This window comes from Thunnus maccoyii, chromosome 2 (genome assembly GCF_910596095.1).
Source record: "Thunnus maccoyii chromosome 2, fThuMac1.1, whole genome shotgun sequence".
Taxonomy (NCBI): domain Eukaryota; kingdom Metazoa; phylum Chordata; class Actinopteri; order Scombriformes; family Scombridae; genus Thunnus; species Thunnus maccoyii.
In genome coordinates this window covers 5,915,297-5,938,896 of record NC_056534.1, presented here as the reverse complement: position 1 = coordinate 5,938,896, position 23,600 = coordinate 5,915,297, and the positions used below count along the sequence as shown (strand labels likewise).

Below are 23,600 nucleotides of genomic sequence, written 5' to 3'. Positions count from 1 at the left end.
TCTACATGATTTTAAAATGATGCACTGCATTAGAAGGAGTCATCTTTTTTTTTTATCAATGTTTGTCGTCAGTATTTTAAAATAAAAACAGGTGCAAAAAATGGATGAAAAATCTGTGGAACAAAAGCCAGTGTGTAAAATAAAATACAATTTGCAGCAAAAGTACTCTGTAGTTTAACTATTTGGTTTTGCAATGCTTAGAGCAGGAGTACAGCTGTAGTCAGACGTGTGTTTTTTTCTGTTATAACTTTATTAATTTATTTATTTACTAATTTATAATTTACTATTACCGTGTAAATCATTTTGAATTGCTTTTGGTTGGGATTGTGCTCTAACAAAATGAAATAGACTTAATTGTTGACCAGAGTAGAAAATTTTCTTGTGTCTGCGCCTAAACATAAAAGCATCAAAAGATCACGTAACATATAAAAGAAGTATAGAGCACAAGATAGTCATTATCATCAGCCATCATTCGGGGTTAAGTATGATTTGTCCTCCTGAGGTTTGTGGGTCTTGACATGGCTGAAGAGACCAATCCTAGAACCACAGACTTTTTGACAGTATGGGCATAGATGCATGGTGCTGCTGGTGGTTGGAGGTGGATGGGACTGCTTGGTGGAAAGTCTCTCCTTGAATGTTTAAAATCTATTTGTGAGAAATTTAAGAAAACAAAAGAACACAGATACACTTTGTTGGCCATACTGAATGCTTTTAAATGCATGTTTATTTTGTCCCTTATTAAAGTTTATGAACAATGAGGGGAAGCCAGTATAACTTTGTTCAGTGGACCACCAAGATATTTAGTGTGAGCATGACCAGCACTGACATTGCAATGAATTGGTAACCTGAACAATAGACTGCAATTCTCCACTTAGCAGTTTCAAAAGAGAGAAGAGTGTGTCATGTCTTCTGGTTTCTAGCGTAAAATGATGACAGATAAAGACTTATCTTCATCATTTGCATCAAAACCATCTTCAGACATGTGGTGCAACTATCATGTTTTGTCACTTCTCACTGTTTTGTGTGTGTGGGAAAGAATACACAGAAAAAGAGAGGTGTTTAGTGGTATTTCTTATCTACTATGTGGTACTGTAATGTGGTAATGTAAATTTCTCTTTCATAACAAAGTCAAGATGTTGTGATATGTAGCATAACAAGCTACTAAACTCAGTAAATGCAAACACATTGCAGTCTCTCCAGAGACTGTAAATGTTATTGCTGTCATTAGTCATTCTGTTTTAACCTATTCATTTATTTACGAATTTCTAACTTACTGCCACCATGTAAATAATTTTGAATTGCGTTTGTTTAGGACTGTGCTCTAACCAAATGAAATAGACTTAATTGTCGACCGGAGTAGAAAATTGTGTGTGGCTGTGCCTAAACATAAAAGCATCAAAAGACCATGTCATATATAAAAGAAGCATAGAGTACAATAAAGTCATCATCATCAGCCATCATTTGGGGTTGAGTATGATTCGTCCTCCTGAGGTTTGTGGGTCTTGACATGACTGAGGAGGCTAATCCTAGAACCACAGACTTCATGACAGTGTGGGCATAGATGCATGGTGCTGCTGGTAGTTGGAGGTGGATGGTGGCGAGTCTCTCCTTTCTTTGTTGCAACCAAGCCGCCAGATTAAAACGTTGGCATTGAACGTTTCTGCAAACCACAGAAACGTTGATTATCTACATTTCAACACGTGTAATACGTAGCATATTGTCATTTCAACAAAACGTATCATCTCAACATTTCTACAAAGCGCATATTAACATTTCTATCCGTTGAATAATGATGTTTTATGGTGTGACAATGCTGTGGTTAAGGTCTGGTTAGGTTTAGGCACAAAGACCACTTGGTTAGGGTTAAAGAAAGATCTTGGTTTAGGTTAAAATAAAATAAAAAATAATATAAATGTCCCGATGTCTCACTTAAAATACCCGGTTTTCTCACCAGAAAAACGGCTGCAAATGTCCTGACGTCTCGCTAAAAAAACTTTTGTCGGTTGAAACGGGAAGCGGCTCGAACCGTGCTCTCTGCTGATTCCCAACTTTCAACTTTCCAAGAAAAATACTAACCATCCACCAACCCCACCTCCTCCAAATAGGAAAGTCAGCTCATATGGATTGCATGTAAAGTACATCACCTTACAAATGTTGAGATGATACATATTTTGGAAATGTTGAAATTATACGTTTTGTTGAAATGTTAATATGCTACGTATTACACGTGTTGAAACATAGATATTCATCATTTCTGTGGTTTGCAGAAACTTACAATTCCAACAATTTATTCTGGTGACCAGGCTTTGTTGCCACTTGTCTCTGGCAGTCTGTCAGAGATCTTTCTCATGAAGTGCAGCTCTTGCAAGGACTCTGTTTCTCCATATTATTGTTTTGTGCAATTTCTTCCCAATTTGTGGTGTCATTGTGCAACTTTTTGAGGTCTTGATCTTGTTGATATCCTTGTACGTCCTCTTACGTTCTTACTACATGACTGTTGCATCTGAGTTGGTGTTTAATGATGGCAGTGGCAAGTCTCTCTCAATACAGGAGAGTGGGAAGAACAATACATAATAGATAAAATAATTAAAACATACTGAGGAGCAAGATTCTTGACTCAGTTTTTTTGTGTAAAATGCTGATTGGACTTGGAATAAAGTCTTTGAAGTGTAAACATGAACTTACCAACTGTGGTCATCAGTCACTCATTAATAGAAGCTGCAGTCTGCATTAACTGTAATGAACCAGTTAATGTTTCTAGACAGAGAGCAAACTTTTTATCAGTGGAGCTTTTCAGTCTTTAATTGAACAACTGCAGTCCTTTTTTGATTGACTGTGACTTTAAATGTTTTAAAATGTGTGCTTTCATTCACAAAATCAGCAATATGTCACACTGGGGCAAATATTCATATAATGAATGTTTACTATTTATTTGTGAGAATTTTAAGAAAACAAAAGAACACAGATGTGCTTTGTTGTCCATACTGAATGTTTTTAAATTCACATTTATTTTGTCCCTTATTAACGTTTATGGACGATGAGGGGAAACCAGTACAACTTTGTTCAGTGGACCACCAAGACATTTAGCGTGAGCACAACCAGTACTGACATTGCATTGAATTGGTAACCTGAACTGTAGACTTGAATTCACCACTTAGGAGTTTCAAAAGAGAGAAGAGTGCATCATGTCTTCTGGTTTCTAGCGTAAAATGATGACAGATAAAGACTTATCTTGCATCAAAACATACTTCAGACATGTGGTGCAACTATCATGTTTTGTCACTTCTCACTGTTTTGTGTGTGTGAGAGAGAAATACACAGGAAAAGAGAAGTGTCTAGTGGTATTTCTTATTTACTTCGTGGTACAATGTAAATTTCTCTTTCATAACAAAGTCAAGATGTAGTGATATGTAGCACAACAAGCTAGTAAAGCTCTGTAAATGCAAACTCATTGCAGTCTCTCCAGAGACTGTAAATGTTATTGCTGTCATTAGTCATTGGAGCCGTTTCTAAACAAATTATAGTAATAGGAACATGTCAACCAGTGCAACAGTGTGGCTCACTGAAATATAGAAAATCACCACCTTTGTCCTTTAAAGCAGACAGGAGGGAGACCTCAGTGCTGAAGCACACAAAACTGAGGCTTCACCACTAGAGGACAGTGAAACATCAGAGATACTGAATCACAACAATGAGGCCTGTTGATTTTGTCCCCCATGAACAGGAGGAATGATTACAGCGAGCAACACCTGTTTCAATGTTCATATGGGCACTTGACTGTTGTTTTAAGACAGACTTGAAAAAATGTGAACCTGTCCTTTAAAGCTGAACCTTTCTGCACACTGTCGCCCTCTGCAGCAGTGAAAGGGAACTGAAATTAAGTTTCCAATTATTAAATTATTAAATTATTAAATTACAGTTTTTGTGGAAACTGGCTGTTTATTCACCCGCAGCGATATCTGGGTAATTTGACATTCAGCAAAGTGTGATTGAACCAAGATTATGTTTGAATTTGATGTGTGAAAGTATACAGTTTACTGCATATGGTGTGAATGTGATGCTTCCAGCTTGATGTCTCTATTCAGAACAGACTTAATGAGCTTTGTGAGCCAAGACAGGTGCAAACCAGGAAGCCAATCAGGATTCTTCAAAAGCGATTTATTATGTATACATTTAAAATGACATTTGCATAACAGCTCTAATCATATATCCATAATATAGAAAAAGGACAAAGGAGTAAAGTACAATAATATAACCTGCATTACCTCAGACAGAACACTTAATATACATAAACACAATTGAGTCACACACACCTACTGCTACTGAAAACTGAACATGAAAACGTCCACATCATCCTCTACAGCCTCTCTCTCCACTGTCATATTTCACTGTTGTACTACTTTCTGCTTCCATCAGGTGAGTCCAGCCACTGGTTCAACTGCATCAGAATAAAATCACATTGGTGAGGTATTTGTCAGCCAGTGTTTTCCTTTCAGGAGGCTCCAACCTGACTGGACTTTACTCCAGGGTTTCGTAGATCTCTGTGTCTTCTGTCTGTGCTGCAGTGACGACCTGCAAGTCTGAGACGTTCTCATACACAGGAGAAGAGTTCTACTGATGGGGAGAGATGTCACAGTATAATTAGATTTTATCAAAGATGTATTAGATTGAAATACAATCTAAATACAATAGAAATTGTGTTCAGGTAAAATGGTTTCTACTCTGCAAGTTGTATGAATTCACTTTAAAGCTTCATGCTGACAATAAAATGTGTTCAAGTGTATTTATAAGCCAAGTGATCATAACTCTATTATAGTGTAAGTTCTGTCAATAAGGTCTCTCTCTCACCTCTATAGTCTCTACAGGTTCATTCACTTCAGTTGTGGAGCTCGGAGTTTTCTTCTTCCTGGATTGGATACAACAAAAACAGCAAATTCAAAATGTAACAAAGAGAAAATCATAACTCTGAAACCAAAGGTCGTTTGAAGGAGAAAATAAAAAAGCACTGATTAAACCAATGGCTTTTTATTATTTTACCTCATCCATAGACCCAAGAGAAGCAGAAGAATCAGCAGTGGGACCACCAGAATCAACCAGATGAGATGCATCATATTTTTTGATTTCCCTAGAAATATTAATAGATATGAGATATAAATCACTAGGAGCATTAGACGGATAAATCAGTTTTCCAGTTTATACTGTTTGTTAATCAGTCAGTCAGTGTCATCTATGATATGATGATGGTTTCTTTATTAACACAGTTACAGAAAAACAGTCTGGTAATCCTGAGAGGAAATTGTACGTTCTTTGCACCAATCGTGCTTTGCTACATATTAACTACATATTATTAGGTACATATTAAAATGAATTAACTTTAAAATGAGGAAGGGTTGTATTAGTACATGTTGTATTGGAGCTACTCGGTGAGCTACAGCAGCTCAGCTGTATTTCACTGCTCCAACAGCTTTGGAGCATCTAGAGGAGATGTGGTAATATAAATTAAGAATAAAATAAAGATGTGTTGCCTTACTGCTACATATTATGTTAAATATATGGTACTAGTTAATATTAATGACTGTGTTACAGCAGTGGGCAGCAGGGAAAGTTGGATCTAAAGAGCTTATCGTAAAAAAAGTGGTTTAAAACTTAATTAAAGTCAATATATGACAGTTTCTATCAGATAACCACAACACCAATGTATTATCTTTTTTGCGTGTACTCTTTGGTAGATGCCATTGTGACAGACATATACAGCAGGCTGAAGGCCTGGCTTTTGACTTCAAGTTTTGAGTATGTCTTACATAGACATCCGGAATTATAATAGTTTATAAATGATTAAAAATCACAAAAAGCATATTATGTCCCCTTATTTAAGAGGAGTGTCCTCAGGCACCACCCTGATGAAGGAGAGATGGCCAAAAACATTTGATGAAAAAAGTATGGTCTACTGGAGAAGAATTATGCATTGTGTGTTTATTTTAGAATCCCTCATTGCACAGAATAAATATGTGTATGCAAATGTACAGGTCAAGGTTGAGTCCCCCCATCACATCAGATGCAGTGGAAAAACCAACCTGCCACAGTCAGATGTATGGTGACGCTTTGACATCCTCTGGTGTTCTGGACTTCACAAGAATAATTCCCACTGTGTTCAGGTCTGACATCAGTGATGGTGAAGATCTGTCCTGATGCTTTTGGTGAGTCTTCATTCTCCTTGTACCAGGTATAATTAGTTGCTGGGTTAGCATCACTGCGACAGGTCAGAGTCACTGAACTGCCCTCCACTATCTCACCAGAGGGACTCACTGACACAGAGGGAAGCTTTGGAGCATCTAGAGGAGACGTGGTGATATAAATTAACTATGAAATGAGGATGTTCTGCTTTAATGCCACATATGGTACCAGGTAATATCAATGACTGTGTGACAGCAGTGGGCATCAGGGAAAATTTGGATGCCAATTGTGAATAAAACTCCCTTCTCAAAAAATTCTGAAGATATTCAGTAACCTGCCATAGAAACATTAACAAGTATATCTCTGTTTGATTTAAAATAATCTGTTTCACTCACATTCCACATTAATAAAGATGTATTCAGATGTCCTCTTCCCCAGCTGGTTCTCAGCTGTACAGTAATACTCTCTAGAGTCAGAGGACTGGATGGAGCTAAAGACAAACTGTGGTTCTTTACTGAGAGGTTAAAGGTCTGGATTTACATTCTTCTTGTACATTATTAATATGCATGATGTCTGTAAATACGTGAGTTAGATTAAGGAAATGACCAGTTTGTCATTTTGCAAATTACATATGAACTTCATATTATGAGCCCTAAATTAAAGAGTCAGAATTGTTATGTGGCCTGGTCAAAAAAAAAAAAAAAAACCCACTGACACAAAGGATCAAAATTTAAAGGAAAAAGAGAAAATTTAAGACATTTTTAATCTCTCGGTTTTTCTTAAGTGTCTGTATTATCTGTGACATGCAACATTTTCTAGTGTCTGTTGAGGCAATGAAAATGACCTTTACACCAATATGATTTTAAAATGACGCACTGCATTAGAAGGAGATGAAAAAGTCACATGCTAGATTTTGAGGAGAAAAGACTATCAATGTTTGTTTTGTTTTTATCAATGTTTGTCGTCAGTATTTTAAAATAGAAATAGGTGCGAAAAATGGATGAAAAATCTGTGGCAGAAAAGCCAGTGTGTAAATTAAAATACAATTTGCAGCAAAAGTACTCTGTAGTTTAACTGTTTGGTTTTGCAATGCTTAGAGCAGGAGTACAGATGTAATCAGATATGTTTTTTTCTGTTATAACTTATTTATTTAGTAATTTTAACTTACTGCTACCATCTAAATCATTTTGAATTGCTTTTGTTTAGGATTGTGCTCTAATAAAATGAAATAGAAAATAAAATTTCTTGCATCTGCGCCTAAACATAAAAGCAACAAAAGACCACAAAACATATAAAAGAAGAATAGAGTACAATATAGTCATCATGATCAGCCATCATTCGGGGTTGAGTATAATTCGACCTCCTGAAGTGTCCCATTTGTGGGTCTTGACATGGCTTAAGAGGCCAATACTAGAACCACAGACTTTATGACAGTGCGGGCACAGATGCATGGTGCTGCTGGTGGTTGGAGGTGGATGGGACTGCTTGGTGGAGAGTCTCTCCTTTCTTTGATGCCACTCATCTCTGGCAGTCTGTCAGAAATCTTTCTCATGTAGTGCAGCTCTTGCCAGGACTCTGTTTCTCCATATTGTTCTGTTTTGTGCAATTTCCTCCCAATTTGTGCTGTCAATGTACAACTTTTTAAGGTTGATCTTCAATACAAACTGTGTCTGTGAATCTTCATTTTAGCAACATCCTTAATCATAATAAACTATTATACTGTGACAAGTTTCATCCTAAAATACAGGGAACATGAGAAAGAAGTCAGCACAAAGGAACAGATTTCAATTTTGTCTTCATAGCTGGTAAATAAAATCATATTCTGAAAAACAAACATTAAAAACAATTTGTTTACAGCTGAAACTTTATACACGCTGTCGCCCTCTGCAGCAGTGAGAGGGAACTGAAATCATGTTTCCAACTACAGAGTTGTTTTGGAAGCTGTCTGTTTATTGTGAATCAGCCACTGCAATATCTGGATAATGTGACATTCAACAAAGTGTGATAGAACTGAGATTATGTTTCATGTGTGTAAATATACAGTATACTGCACAAGAAGCTAATCAGGATTCTACAAAAGTGATTAATTACAGTATTTATACATTTAAAATTACAATTTGCAAAATAGCTCTAATCTCTCTCTAATATAACTAACTCTACAGAGAAAAACAATAAGCTTGCATTAGTTCAGACAGTCAGTGCATTATAAGTCAATTGAGTCACACACACCACCTGACATTCAACTGATCTAAACAATCAATCATGTTTGACACGTCGACATGATTCAGTTCAAGCTGCCATCAGCACATTCTTCTCAAACCTTCTGCTACATGCTGTTACTGACTGTCTGTGCTGCTCACTTCTACCCGCTGCTGCTGCTGAAAACTGAACATGAAAACGTCCACATCATCCTCTACAGCCTCTCTCTCCACTGTCATATTTCACTGTTGTACTACTTTCTGCTCCCATCAGGTGAGTCCAGCCTCTGGTTCAACTGCATCAGAACAAAATCACATGACATTTAGATGAAGTACTTCTCATAACTGCAACTATGAATCTGATTTTGGCCTCTTTTTTTCATGATGCTCCAGCCTGACTGGACTTTACTTCACATCTTTTTATCAGATGTTAAAAATGAAGTTTTACAACTTTTATGTTTTCAGAATTAGACCTGGGTAAACTCAGACAGGAAGAAATCTAAATATAAGATATTCCTTAGTTATACTGATTTACAGTGAAAAGGAATGTTGGGAAGTGTAAATGTCCTTTCCACAGTTAATTTGCATTTACTATGTTTACTAAGGCAGGATTTCATACAGTTTGAATGTGCAGCGAAAGAACAGGTATTCACCAAACCATGTGAAAATAAATTAAGATTTACGTATCAGTGTAGAGAGTGTAACAAGATAAGATAGGCTAGGCTAGGCTAGGCTAGGCTAGTATAGGATAGGATAGTATAAGATAAGATATTGTAAGATAAGATATTGTAAGATAAGATAAGATAAGATAAGATAAGATAAGATAAAAGATTGGACTTTTCTTTTTTGTTTGTTTCCGCATGTTCACTATGTTCTTCACTCATCAGTGAAGAAAGTGTCCAGGAGCCTTTGATGTCTTATGCTGAGAATATTAATTGAACACTTGGCCAAATGGAGAACAAAAACCTTATCAATCACAGTTGAATGTGCATGACACTGTCTTTAATATTCTGATGAGGCAGTCTAATGTGGTCACTTTTTAAACCCCTACAGATCATATCATAAACACTATACACCCAGAAATGGTCAAACCCAATGCATGTACTGTATGCAAAGTTAGTCTATTGGCTCATTAGTTTCTAGTCATTCAGATCAAGGAAATATCAAACTGATTCCCTTGTGCCTCACTGAGGACATTTTTGGCTTTTAAATTTGCGACTTTTTGATCATTTTAGCTTTGTTAATGCATACCGCATAAAATTTGAACAGGGCGTAGATTTTTTGGTCCAATTTCGGGAGTTCAACCTCATTTCCTCTAATAAGTCTATAATAAACTGTGTAATCAAAATAAAGACACTCAGCTGTTTAAGAACAAAAATGTCCCAATTGAAAATCATTAAAACCTTAATTTTTGATCCCATGACCATTACAGCATAAAATCATGCATTATATTGTATAAGGCTTTTATTCTAGAGCTCTGGCTTCAAAATTGTAGTTTTTACTCTTTTCCAGCAGATTGAGCTATTTTCTGATGTTTGCCCTATGGAGCAAATAAATGCCATTTCCTGGTATCCACTAGGGGCTTTGCTGCTGTATTATGGAGCACATGTAGCAAATGTATACAACTAAAATTATATGTGTGTGTTGATATGGATGTCAGCGAGTGGTGCATGTGTTTGTGTGTGTGTGTGTGCAGATATAGTTGTGGGCGTGCACGTGTGCGTGTGTGTGTGTGTGTGTGTGTGTGTGTGTGTGTGTGTGTGTGTGTGTGTGTGTGTGCGTGTGGCATTTAAAGGGTTAAAATTATGAAAGTGAATGTATATTTGCTGGTAATGATCAGGACTGATGTTGGTTAAAATTATTTGTTTATATTAGTTTTAGGAAGGGGATGTTTTTGTCCTCTAAGGTCCACCATTTCATCCTATCAGTATTCAGTGATATTGTTCCTGTCAGATGCTTGATACAGCTCTCATTTTTGGGGCAGAAAAAACCCCGATTATTTTCATTATCAATGAATCTGCTGGTTATTTTCTTAATTAATCATTTTGTCATTTTGTTTCTCAAAAGTCAAAGTTTTGTCCAAAAACCAAAGATATTCAGTTTGACCCTAACCCTATCATATATAACAATAATAATGATAAAGTTTATTCATACAGCAAAGTTCATGCATAAAATGCAACACATTTGCTTAATATAAAAGCAGAAAAGCATAGCATTTATGTTAAAACAATAAAAACAAGGTAAATATAAAACAAGACGGAATTAAATTAAAACTAAGGATAAGACAAGATAAAACAACTGTGGGGCAAAAACACTTCAGGAGAAAGCAATGGTAAAAGATGTGTCCTAAGATTTAGTTTGAAAGTGACAACAGAGCTCCTTAAATCTGGGTTCCTTTGTCATAACAAGCATTAAGTTTTCACATTTGAGAAGCTGAAACCAGTAGATTTTGGGCAAGTTTGCTTTAAAAATGACTGAAATGATTATTCAATTATCAAAATAGTTGCAGATATATTATTTGTCATTCAACTAATAAATTAATCTAATAATCGTTGCAACTCTAGAGATTATATATAGAAAATGTCCCTGCTTGATTTGCATGAATTACAAAAGGAGTCCTAATCATTATAGAACAGACTGAGAGGGAGGAAACTATTCATCTGCAGACACTCTGGCTTCAATTCCAGGTAGTGGTTACTCTGGCTTGATTGTGCAGTCCAGCAAATGCAGTTGTTGATGTTCCACTACACCAATAAATGATATTAGGGCTCCTGTTATGGCATCAAGCGACTAACATTCATCAGGTGGCTTAAAAACATGTTACACGTATGCATTAAGTCATGACTATTTTACACACAAACTCTGAATACTGTTGTATGTTCTATTCAAATGTGTATATTTACATTAGAGATATAAATGTATTGTCCACATACAGTATATCTCTATTCCTGGACAGGTCTGTTCTGAGAAACAAAAACTGGTTTAATACAAATAAAGAAAAAATTCTCCATGTTATTTGGGGGTTTTGTTGACAGCGCTATACAACGCAGCTGGATCCTCCACAGTTTCCTGACTTCTGTTTCTGTGAGGGGGGAAAAAACAAATGAGAACAATCTAAAGATATGTTATAAAATGACAAAGTTAGTACAACAGTTATTATAAAACTCAACTCAAACTCTTTATCAAACACGCAACTAAAAATGTAAATAGACTAAAATTTTAACCTCTCTTAATACAACACTCAAATGCTCATACATTGAGTTAGTGGTCACTGTGGTCATTCCTCTTCTTCATACCAGCTGTGAAATGATACCTCTGTAGAGCAACACCAGTGTAAGAGATGTGAGACAAAACCTACAGTCTGTTTACCACCTGAATATACATTATACAGTTTAGCCAAAATGTATTCAAGACTTGACTTGGCTAATTCGCTCTGTGTGGTAAAATCCCTCCACTGCAGCTCAGCAAAGATACATTGTCTGGCAAAACCCACAGTGGAAATGTCCTACTAAAAACAGTATAATTCTAACTATAATAATATATAATAATTATTATATAATAATATAATTCTAATCATTTTTCATCCACAAGAACTGTAGATTCACCATGACCATTGCAGTACACAGGCTGATTTCTCAATATAAAACCACTTTGTATCTGTTTTATCTGTACTCCAGATTGTCAATAACCTTAACTGACAAGATGTGAAGATTTTTTGATGGCAAAAGGGGGGAAGTCTAAAAAAGAAATAGCAGCTATGGCAACATGTTCAGCATTGTATTTGCAATGCAATAGTGTAAGAGGCAGCACAGCCCAACCAGATAGCAAAATTACTGTGGGTTCCACTCCTGTTTGCCAGATCCGCGCAATAAGAAAGCCATAGCAATACCGCATGTCAACCAAGAACAAACCAAACAAACAAGAACTGGCCCACATTCCTAATGTTCATATGGTCCACATCCTGCATGGAATGGTGGCATTTTGGCAATGCACTCCTGTTTGCCAGCAACAGAACTAGCAACATTGTTTTTGCAGTCACCACAGTCAACATGGTTTGCTAATTCCAGTACCTGTGGATAAAGCATTTATGTGTCACTGGAAAGACAGCTGCCTTAAGCTGTGCAGCCCCCAACAAGGTGCTATCAGTTAATCAGTTCAATTGGGTACATGTGGGGTTCAACCCTAATTGCACCAAACGAGGCAGTGGAAACCAGTTCTTAGACTAGAGGTGGGGACTGTGGCTGGACGGTTAGGACAATGATCCCTGGACTAACATAGAACAGTAAATTCCATGTTTATAAGAGGAGGAGGCCAGGGCAAACTTTGCTGTAAAAACATAATCTTCTGGGAGCATTTCCAGAGAATCTTACCTTCCCAGTTGTAAACATTATCGGTGTGTATGCACCTACACTGAGCTTCACCTCTAAAATTTTATGATTAATTTAGAACCACAGTGAATCATATATCATATCATATCATATCATATCACATCCAGATTAGCCAGTTCTGAGTGTGCCGTATCTTGGCCAAAACTGGCCCAGATATGTTTTAAGATGACACCCATGACCACATTGGCTGCATCATTTATTGCCACCTCAGGCTCACTTCTAGATTAGCCAGTACTAATTGTGCCGCATCTTTACCTATAGTGGCCCAATACTGTTCAACCATATTTGGGCCATATTCACCATTTCAAATATGGGCCATTCTAGGCTCACACCCAGATTAGCCAGTGCTTACTGTGTCGTATATTTGCCAGAACTGGCCCAGATATGTTTAAGATAAATGGGCCACATTTGCTGCATCATATGTGGGCCACTTCAGGCTCACATTCAGATAAGTGTTGCCCCCCTGGCCTGGTGGGTGTCAGGAGGGGTGTGTTCATACACCCTGCAGCTTTATGTAAAAACAAAGAGGCAGAAAATTTTAGCTTGCGTTCAGCTCGACTGCAGGATTTATTCTGCAGTGTTTGCCTCTACAGGGTTTTAGGTTCCTCCCAAGCTAAGCACCCTCTAGCGTCCTGTTTAAGCATCACACCGGCATGGTAACAAGTGGAGTACAATGAAATTTGCAATTTAATCACTATTTGACACAATAAAATAAAATAAAAAATATAGGGGTGTCTATTTTTCAGCACATTTAACTTATTATCTTTGAAATGAACAGTACCATAGTCCCAATGACTTTTTAACATCTTTTATGCCATTTTTTAAATTCCTGTATATACATTTTTAATCCTTTACACTCTGCATATTTATGTCTGGTATACACAACATTTTTAACCCTTTACATAAGCCAGCATCAATTGTGCCACATCGTTACCTAAAGTGGCCCGATAATGTTCAGCAATATCTGGGCCATATTTACTATTTCAAATGTGGGCCACATTGGGCTCACACTATGACAGCCAGTGCTGACTGTGCCATTCATTGCCAAAAGTGGGCCAAATTTGTTGTATAGTATTTAGGCCATATTTGCCATATCATATGTCGGCCAATTTAGATTCACATCAAGTCAAGCCAGTGCTTACTGTGCTGTATGTTTGTCAGAACTGGCCTTGGTTTGTTTTAAGATAACCGGACCACATGTGCTGCACCATATGTGGGCCACTTTTGGTTTACACCCACATTAATTATTGTCAGCTGTGCCAGATCTTTGCCAAAGGTGGCCCACATGTGTTTTGTGATATTTGGGCCATATTCACTATGTATCACATGGGCGACTTTAGGGTCACATCCAGTTTACACATCGCAGACAGCACCGCATCTTTGCCCAAAATGGCCCACATTTGTTTTGGGATATTTGGGCCATATTTGTTATTTTACATGTAGACACTTCAGGCTTACATTAGCATTACAGCTTTAATCTCAGGTGTGATACTGTATGTGAATTTAAAGGCTTCAGTTTTGCTAACATTGGCTTTCTACCCTAAAAGGTACCAAATGTGGCCATCAGTTGCAGAAATAATAAACCATGATAGATATATAACACAGCATTAACCGTAATCCTACCAACTGGGGTACCTGCAGACCCCAGAGGTGTTCTTTTTGTCATATCTCACAAGTGCTTTATTCTATCATTCCATTTTTTATGGCTTTGTCAATCAATTTGTTCCCAATGACTAATCATTGTTTTCTGTTTCTGTTTTAATTAGTGCTTTTTAAAAATACCAACATATTGGGGTTCTGGGGGATCCCAGTCAAAAGCACCCAATTCCACCTATGCAGTTTTAATAGATGGAACTATTTATTGGGTTTATGTTTGCCATGGGTCCTAATTTCACACCCTATTAGGGGTGAGTGGGGGCACTCTGTCAGTCATTTTGACGGAGACAGACACAGATGCAACAGACACAGATTTCCTCATGTGCTCTGTTGATGCCCCTAAATTTTCATTTTATACAATAAGCAAATTAACTGTTACTTTCCTAAAATAATAATAATCTGTTCTCTTTCAGATGGCATTTAATACATAACTAATCATGTTATGAGAAGAAATAAGTTTTGAAATAAATTTTGCTATGTTGGTTGTTTCTTACAGTAGTTTATTCTGAGGGTCCCAAGGAACCCCCATTGATGTTAAATATGTTGGTATGATGAGGGTTAAAGGAATTCTTTATAAATGTTGTCTTTAACTATTTCTATGATATGTACATCATTGTGTTTCACTTGTGTCAATCGTTTAATGATCAACATTAAGTGGTAAAAAAGGCATGTTCCTTTCTTAAGGGCAAACTGATGACATACAAATGAAACAATTAATCCAAATCATCCTCTGTGGCACACAATGCAGCAGCTGAATCCACCTGATAAAGTTCTGGCCAGTTCCAAATTTGTCCACAGTTTTGAACAGAAAAGGCCAAGACACTCAATCAAACACCAACTGAGGATACTGTTCCTGTGTAAAGAGGCACTCACCTCGGGGCAGCATTGCCACTGTTCAGTTTGACAGTAGCATACACGACATCCTTCACCTCTTCCTCCTCCTTGTGTCTTTGGGGCTGAGCTGGACTGATATTGGAGTAGAGAGGATCTGCCTGTTTCTTGGAAAAGTGAACAGTCGTATAGGTAAGGGCATCCTCTGGCTCTTCTGGTTGTGTCTGTAGACAATGGACAGATAAGATTGGTGATGGGGTTTTTTTTTCCTGTATTGACCCTCACTGCAAGGGGAAATAAAATCATACTTTTATCTCTCAGAAGAACAGTATGAATCAGATTCAGGTAACCTATTAAAAAAACAAATACTCATACTTCGTCCTGTCTAGCTCTAAACTAAGTACTATATTGTTATGTTCCAGAGGATATTTCTGAGTGTGTTTTGTCTCTGTAAGTCAAATTCAAATGACTGAGAGACTGTCTTTATAGTAAGAGCTGAATTGTGGAACCATATTTTGTACTGGGACTGATCTTCCTCACCTTTGCACTGTTGTCCAGTGTCTCTACAGGCTTAGATGGTTGCTTAGAGGCTCTGGATTGGAAAGTAAATGAAAAAAGGACAAATAAATTAATTGTTAAATTGACTGATTGAAATGACTTGAAATGCTTTTCAAAGATTTTTCAATTAAGAATGATGTACTGCTCACCTAATGCATAGTGCAACTGAGATGAGTAGGACAACAAGTAAAATAGCAGCGATTGTTCCAACAGCTATTAATTTCCATGCTCCTGGCAAATGGAAATCAAAAGATAACACTGAAATTTAATTTGGGTGTTACAGGATATTTGGGCCCACTGGCCCCATAGATTGACAAAAAAATCTTTTACTGTAAGCCATAAGAGAGAGCTCCAAGATTCAACAGTACTAAAAATCTGACGTCAGTTCAATGGGGAAGCAGAGGTTAGTTTGCAAATGGAGTGTTCAGAGCAGAGTGAAGGCCTGGTTTTTGAGTTGAAGTTTTGACTATGTTTGACATAGACATCTATTCCTCTTATTTAAGAGGAATACAAGTGTCCTCGGGCACCATCCTGATGGGGGAGAGATAGCTGAAAAACATTTGATGAACAAATATGGTCTACTGGAGAAGAATTATGCATTGTGTGTTAATTTTTGAAGCCCCCATTGCACAGAATAACTATGTGTATGCAAAAGTACAGGTCAAGGTTGAGCCCCCCCCTCCCCATCACATCAGATGCAGTGGAAAAACCCACCTGCCACAGTCAGATGTATGGTCACGCTTTGACGTCCCCTGATGTTCTGGACTTCACAGTAATAATTCCCACTGTGTTCAGGTCTGACATCAATGATGGTGAAGTTCTGTCCTAATGCTTTTGGTGAATCTTCATTCTCCTTGTACCAGGTATAATTAGCTGCTGGGTTAGCATCACTGCTACAGGTCAGAGTCACTGAACTGCCCTCCACTATCTGACCAGAGGGACTCACTGACACAGAGGGAAGCTTTGGAGCATCTAGTGAACAATATGTATCAAAAACATTCATTAATATTAACATACAGGATAGTATGATGTATTGTATCAAGTCATTGTATTTGCTTTTAACATGGCTTTGTGTAGACTTTAAATGTGATCATTTTTTTCACTGAAAAAGCTCTCACTGACTGTTGTGTCAGGTTCAGTTTTCTCCATCTACAAAAATAAACTGCAGCCAAAAGCAAGTCCACATTGTGTGTCTGAGAACTATTGAAAGATGTTCCAGAAAATGTAAGAAATCAAGAGAGAGCACTGAGGCAATGTCAATTAGACTGATCAAAAAACAAGTCCTAAAATGTCTTGAACACCATAGACAGAATAGTTTAAAAAGTCTAAATAAGTTAACTATTAAAGGGCATATATTTCCTTTTGATATAGCTCAGTCAGAGCTCAGGAGAGTGTCTAGGACATTTTGGATTAGGGGCCTCATAGATTATTATCACAAAAACTACCATGTTGACTTAAAGTGTTGGATTTACACTTTACTACTTACACAGGACATCTATGAAGAGAGATGAAGAGTTGATCCATCCATATTGATTCTCAGACTTGCAGTTGTACATCCCTCTGTCCTCAGAGCTGATGGAGGTGAAATTATAACTTCCTTCTGGTCCATGAAACAGTGTTTGGTTCTCTTTGTACCAGGTGTAATTAGCTGCTGGGTTAGCATCACTGCTACAGTTCAGAGTCACTGAACTGCCCTCCACTATCTCACCAGAGGGACTCACTGACACAGAGGGAAGCTTTGGAGCATCTAGAGGAGACGTGGTGATATGAATTAACTATGAAATGAGGATGTGCTGCTTTAATGCCACATATGGTACCAGGTAATATCAATGACTGTGTGAAAGCAGTGGGCATCAGGGAAAATTCGGATGTTAATTATAAATAACTTCCTTCTCATAAATACTGGAGATATTCAGTAACCTGCCATAGCAACATTAACAAGTATATCTTTGTTTAATTTAAAATACTCTGTTTCACTCACATTTCACATTAATAAAGATGTGTTCAGATGTCTTCTTCCCCAGCTGGTTCTCAGTTGTACAATAATATACTCCAGAGTCAGAAGACTGGATGGAGCTGAAGACAAGCTGTGGTTCTTTAATGAGAGATTGAAGGTGTGGATTTATATTCTTCTTGTACCAGGTGTAATTAGCTGCTATGTTAGCATCACTGCTACAGGTCAGATTCACTGAACTGCCCTCGATGATTTCTCCAGACGGAGTCACCAACACTGAAGGAACTATTGGAGCATCTGGAGGCAAAAACATTGTTTGTTTGTTTTTTTTTTTAAAAAATGACAAGTTTTCACAGTGGAACTGAATTTACATATACAGAGGTTGAATAATTGATAAAATGTAAGAAGCAATATTAGATATAAAGTGGGTAAAGGAGGCTTATTTTCTCATGTTAGAATATACATTGTCTCTCGTTATTTTAGTTTTTAAAAAAATGACTTTTAGTTAGAGACAGTAAAGTAAACTCACACAGTGTAGGAGAGCGGTAATCCTCGTATCCTTTTAAAGCACAGGAGATGTTGTCTGCAGGATAAAACTGGCCTGTATAAGTTTCTCTCAGAAATTTCTGTCCATTCTTGAACCAAACATAGGAAAGAGAACCAGCTGGACTGCAGCTGCTGAGACATTTCAGCTCTGCCTCAGAATGAGACTGATGGACTGTTATACTGGTCACCTGCACCTTTACAGCTGGATGTGAGGAAGTACACAAAATGTCATTTCTTCCAGAAACAAACAGAAACCTAAATAAGTGTTTGAGTAATCCTTAATAAATAATCATATTTATATAAATAATTAAATTAAATAATATCACAACCCCATATTTTTTATCTTGTTACTTCTTTGTGGGGGTTCTGACCTTCACATTAGGAACCATTGTGTTAGATACTCAGGAGACTGTATTATATTCATAAAATCAATGACAGAAATCATAGCAAAAGCTTCTTCTCTCTTATGTTGAAACATTTTAATAGTTTCTAAACCAGGAGTATTGTTGGCAAAGACCAAATACATGATTCTGGTTTAATGTTGGACACCGGCATGCCTACTATCAGCCTTTAGGAGAAATAAGCTAACTATCCGGATTAAACAATGTATGAGTAATTTTTCCATCTGTCACATCATAACTCCCAAATGGAAGATTGAATAGATGAACCTCATGCGTAATCATCTGACGTTCTTCAAACTTGGCAAATCATCACTCTTGAATCAGTAGCTGTCACTAATTATCAAGCAGTCATAGTACAATGTAACAGTTTACAGGCTCCACCAGATGGCAGCATGTTAGTGGAAGACTGTGGACTGAACTCACACTCTAAAGGAGAGTGGAAATCCTCATGTCCTTTAACAGCACAGGAAAAGCTGATTGCAGAATTTGATCATTAGGGGGGAAAAATATTAAATCTTCATATTAAAATGTTACCTGTTACAGACAAAGTGACTCCAGGTTTACCATAAATCTTCCCTTGGTTTGTTATGAGCCTGAACTTGTACCGAGCTGAGTCGTGCTCTCTCAGGTCTGTGATTCTCAGAGTGCAGTTGTTCCTATCACAGTGATTCTGCACACGACCTGCAAACTTTGAATCTGTTGTCACATCCACTCCCCATTCTATAAACCAGAATGTTTTCTCAACCGTGGTATTAATGTTATTTATTGTGGATGGGTATCTGTAGTTGCAGCTTATGTTCACTGTTGATCCTTTTAAGGCACAGATCTTAGTAGAAGTGTAAGTCGCTGCCCAGTCATTCTGACCCTGTATCACTGTAACACAGAGCACATCAGAAACCACAATCAGAATTATAGCAACATAAGACAGAGTTTAATATTTTGTGGAAGTGCTTCATTTTGTAATCCTGCTCAAGAACTCATCTACATTTCTCAAATAAAAGCTTGTTTCATCCCACTTTAGTCAGTAAGACAATAAAAACCTCAGTGCCCACACATTTTCACAAAACAAATTCAAAACACATATTAACACAAAAGTCACATTTTAACACATCATCGTCTGGCTAGAACTCTTTTTGTTTAACTGTGGATGTCCAATATACTTTAAGTTCAATATATGGATGCTTGTTTAGAGCACATTTTGGATGTGTGTGGGTGTAATATAAAAGGTAAAATGGAATGAATGGACCACTTTTGGACATATACAAACATGTAAGAACAAATAAGAGCCAGACAATCTGTTTGAGAGTTTGTGTTTTGTCAAAATGTATTTCCTCTCTGTTCACTCTGTGGTCAGGTTACTGCTGGATATAAGAGGAAACTGCAGAGAAATGCAGAACACTGAGGTATGTAAAGAGATAATACAAAGGCAAATTACTGTTGACCCTGCACAACATGGAACTATAACACTAACATACTGAACTTGTTTTTTTTTTCAGGTGTATGATAATAAAAGAAAAATTGAGTTAAAGAGAATGAGAAACACTCACTTTTAAACAATTTTATAGGAAAGTTCTGAAAATCATTGTCTCTCTCAAATACTTTTTGTACTTTTTTCTCCAGGTTTTGGGACCCCCCGCATTACTTTGACCTAAACAAAAGATCTTTCTTGTTTGAAGAAAATCATGTTTTTTGTCTCCATGTAACAAATTCTATGAGCTCCCTAGTTCAGTTAAGGTAGATGGTGATCCAGGACTGTGATACATACAGTAGTTTGACAGTCTTGGGTCAAGGATGGTTGGCTGCAGTCTTATGGTGATACTATCTGGAATCAGACAAGTCTACACAGAGACAAACTCTACAATATTTATCAATTCTGGTATATTTTATTTTCATCTCCATTACACTTACTGTCTTAAACTGTACAAAACTTCAATTTCCAATGTTTAGGTAAAAGAATACAGAGCGATGCATGTGTGGATTAAAAACCACTGTGTGTTAAACATGTGACAACACAGAAAACTAGGATTTAAACTCAAGATGTCTGTGAATGAATATTGGATGCAGGGTTTTAAAGGTATGCATCATATCAATAGTCAGTCTCGGGTAAAAGAAAATGATATGGGATTTAAACCCACTTCAGGCTTCTCTGAGTAAGTTTGATAAATACCATACAAAGTAAATGTAGATATACAATACCTGGCAAACAGAGAAGGAAGACAACAAATCCACCGGCTGCTGCTGTTAAACTCATAGCTGCTCCTCTTGTCTCTCTGTTAGGCTTCAGAGGCAATAAAACAACAAATGACTACGAGACACAGGAAACAGCCCACTCCTATCAATAAAGTATTCTACATAGAATATAGAAAGATGTTGCCTTGTCTTGTTTGTTCCTCATGTGCTCTGTAAGCAGATGACAGATGTTAACATTCGGCACGTATGCCCAACTTCCTTCCTTTTTACATCATTATGCATGATGCCTGTAAATTTGTTAGATAAGAGGAAATGACCAGGTTGTTGTTTATATATGAGCTTCATATTATAATCTATAAGTTCAAGAGTCAGAATTGTTATGTGGCCTGGCCAAAGCAAAACCCCTCTGACACAAGAGATCAAAATTTAAAGGAAAAAGAGAAAATTTAGGACATTTTTAATCTCCCATGTTTTTTGTAAGTGTCCGTATTATCTCAACCGTCTGCTAGAGGTGCACAAATTAACAAAGCTCCTACATGCAACATTTTCTAGTGTCTGTTGAGGCAATGAAAATGACCTTTACATCAACATGATTTTAAAAGGATGCACTGCATTAGAAGGAGGCATTGCTGCATTGTGAGACTAAAAGATTATCAGTGTTGTTGTTTTTTTATCAATGTTTGCCGTCAGTATTTTAAAATAAAAACAGGTGCGAAAAATGGATGAAAAATAAAATATGAAATAAAATACAATTTGCAGCAAAAGCACTCTGTAGTTTAACTGTTTGGTTTTGCAATGCTTAGAGCAGGAGTAAAGATGTAGTCAGGCGTGTGGTTTTTTTCTGTTATAACTTATTTATTTATTTACTAATTTATAATTTACTACTACCATGTAAATCATTTTGAATTTGTTTTGGTTGAGATTGTGCTCTAATATAATTAAATAGACTTAATTGTCGACCAGAGTGGAAAATTGTCTTGCATCTGCACCTAAACATAAAAGCATCAAAAGATCACGTAACATATAAAAGAAGTATAGAGCACAATATAGTCATCATCATCAGCCATCATTCGGGGTTGAGTATGGTTTGTCCTCCTGAGGTTTGTGGGTCTTTACATGGCTGAGGAGGCCAATACTAGAACCACAGACTTTATGACAGTATGAGCATAGATGCATGGTGCTGCTGGTGGATGGAGGTGGATGGGACTGCGTGGTGGAGAGTCTCTCCTTTCTTTGTTGCCACTCATCTCTGGCAGTCTGTCAGAGATCTTCCTCATGAAGTGCAGCTCTTGCAAGGACTGTGTTTCTCCATATTGTTCTGTTTTGTGCAATTTCCTCCCAGTTTATTGGGTCAATGTACAACATTTTTTAGGTTGATCTTGTTGATGTCTTTGTATGTCTTCTTACGTTCTTACTACATGGCTGTTGCATTTGAGTTGGTGTTAAATGATGATAGTGGCAAGTCTCTGCTCAATACAGGAGAGTGGGAATAACAATACATTATAGATAAAATAATAACATTAACATAAACATGAAAACATACCATGGAGCAAGATTCATGTGTAAAATGCCAATTGGACTTTGAATAAAATCTTTAAAGTGTAAACATGAACTTACCAACTGTGGTCATCATTAATAGAAGCTGCAGTCTGCATTAACTGTAATGAACCTGTTAATGTCTCTAGACAAAGAGCAAACTTTTGATCAGTGCAGCTTTTCACTCTTTAGTTGAACTGCAGTTCTTTTTTTGATTGATTGAGATTTTAAATGTTTTAAAATCACTATGCGATACACATCACAAGGGCAAACATTTACATGATTAATGTTTACAATTTATTTGTGAGAAGTTTGTTGAGAAAACAAAAGAGCACAGATACACTTTGTTGTCCATATTTAATGCTTTTAAATGCACATTTATTTTGTCTCTTATTAACATTTATGAACAATGAGGGGAAGCCAGTATAACTTTGTTCAGTGAACCACCAAGACATTTAATTTGAGTATGACTAGCATTTAGTGTGAAGGTCATTTCAGTGATGCAAATAAAATAAATAAAAGCAAATACCCCACCACCAGCGGCAGCGGCTCAGTAGCAGAGGAACTCAACCACTTCTTCTCCAGCTTTGAAGTGAATGAGGTGAATGACGGGGACAGCACTGCTACCAACCACTAACAGCCGGTCACTTACTGTCAGCACAGATGATGTCAGGATAGTGCTCCGCAGTGTGAACCCCAGGAAAGCCGCCGGTCCAGACGGAATTCCAGGGAGGACATTCAGAGACTGTGTAGATCCGCTCATTAAGCATTTCATTTAGAGATTCAGTTTTGGAAGCGTTGATTGTTCACATTGGTGATGTTGTTGTACAGTAATTGAACAAACACTCACAGTTGAGGTGTCTAAGTATGAAAATGATTCAGTCAGTGATCTACAGATGTCACTAACAAATATGGACTGTTGTACTGAAAAGGCTTCATACTCACTAAACTGCCACACATTTTGCTTCCCTGAGTGACCCCAAAGAGTTTAAATGGACCGAAAAGGAGATAAACAGCTCACATGACAATTAAGGTCTTCTTCAATACAAACTGTGTCTGCGCATCTTCATTTTAGCAACATCCCAAATCATAATAAACTATTAGACTGTTTCATCCTAAAATAGAGGGAAAGTGAGAAAAAAGTCAGCACAAGGGAACAGATTTAAAT

The 23,600-nt window shown here is 37.1% G+C and overlaps 1 protein-coding gene and 1 long non-coding RNA gene across 2 annotated transcripts in view; both read right to left on the bottom strand.

Moving 5' to 3' along the window:
- The window catches only part of LOC121912949 (B-cell receptor CD22-like), a 105,385-nt gene that overhangs the window by 56,947 nt on the left and 24,838 nt on the right, over positions 1 to 23,600 (bottom strand). The gene's annotated exons all lie outside the window — the stretch shown is intronic.
- LOC121913172 lies at positions 15,235 to 16,598 on the bottom strand. The gene is made up of 4 exons (XR_006100225.1): positions 16,520 to 16,598; positions 15,955 to 16,036; positions 15,788 to 15,839; positions 15,235 to 15,471 (listed from the first exon to the last, which is right to left on the bottom strand). It is a non-coding gene; the product is annotated as an uncharacterized LOC121913172 (long non-coding RNA).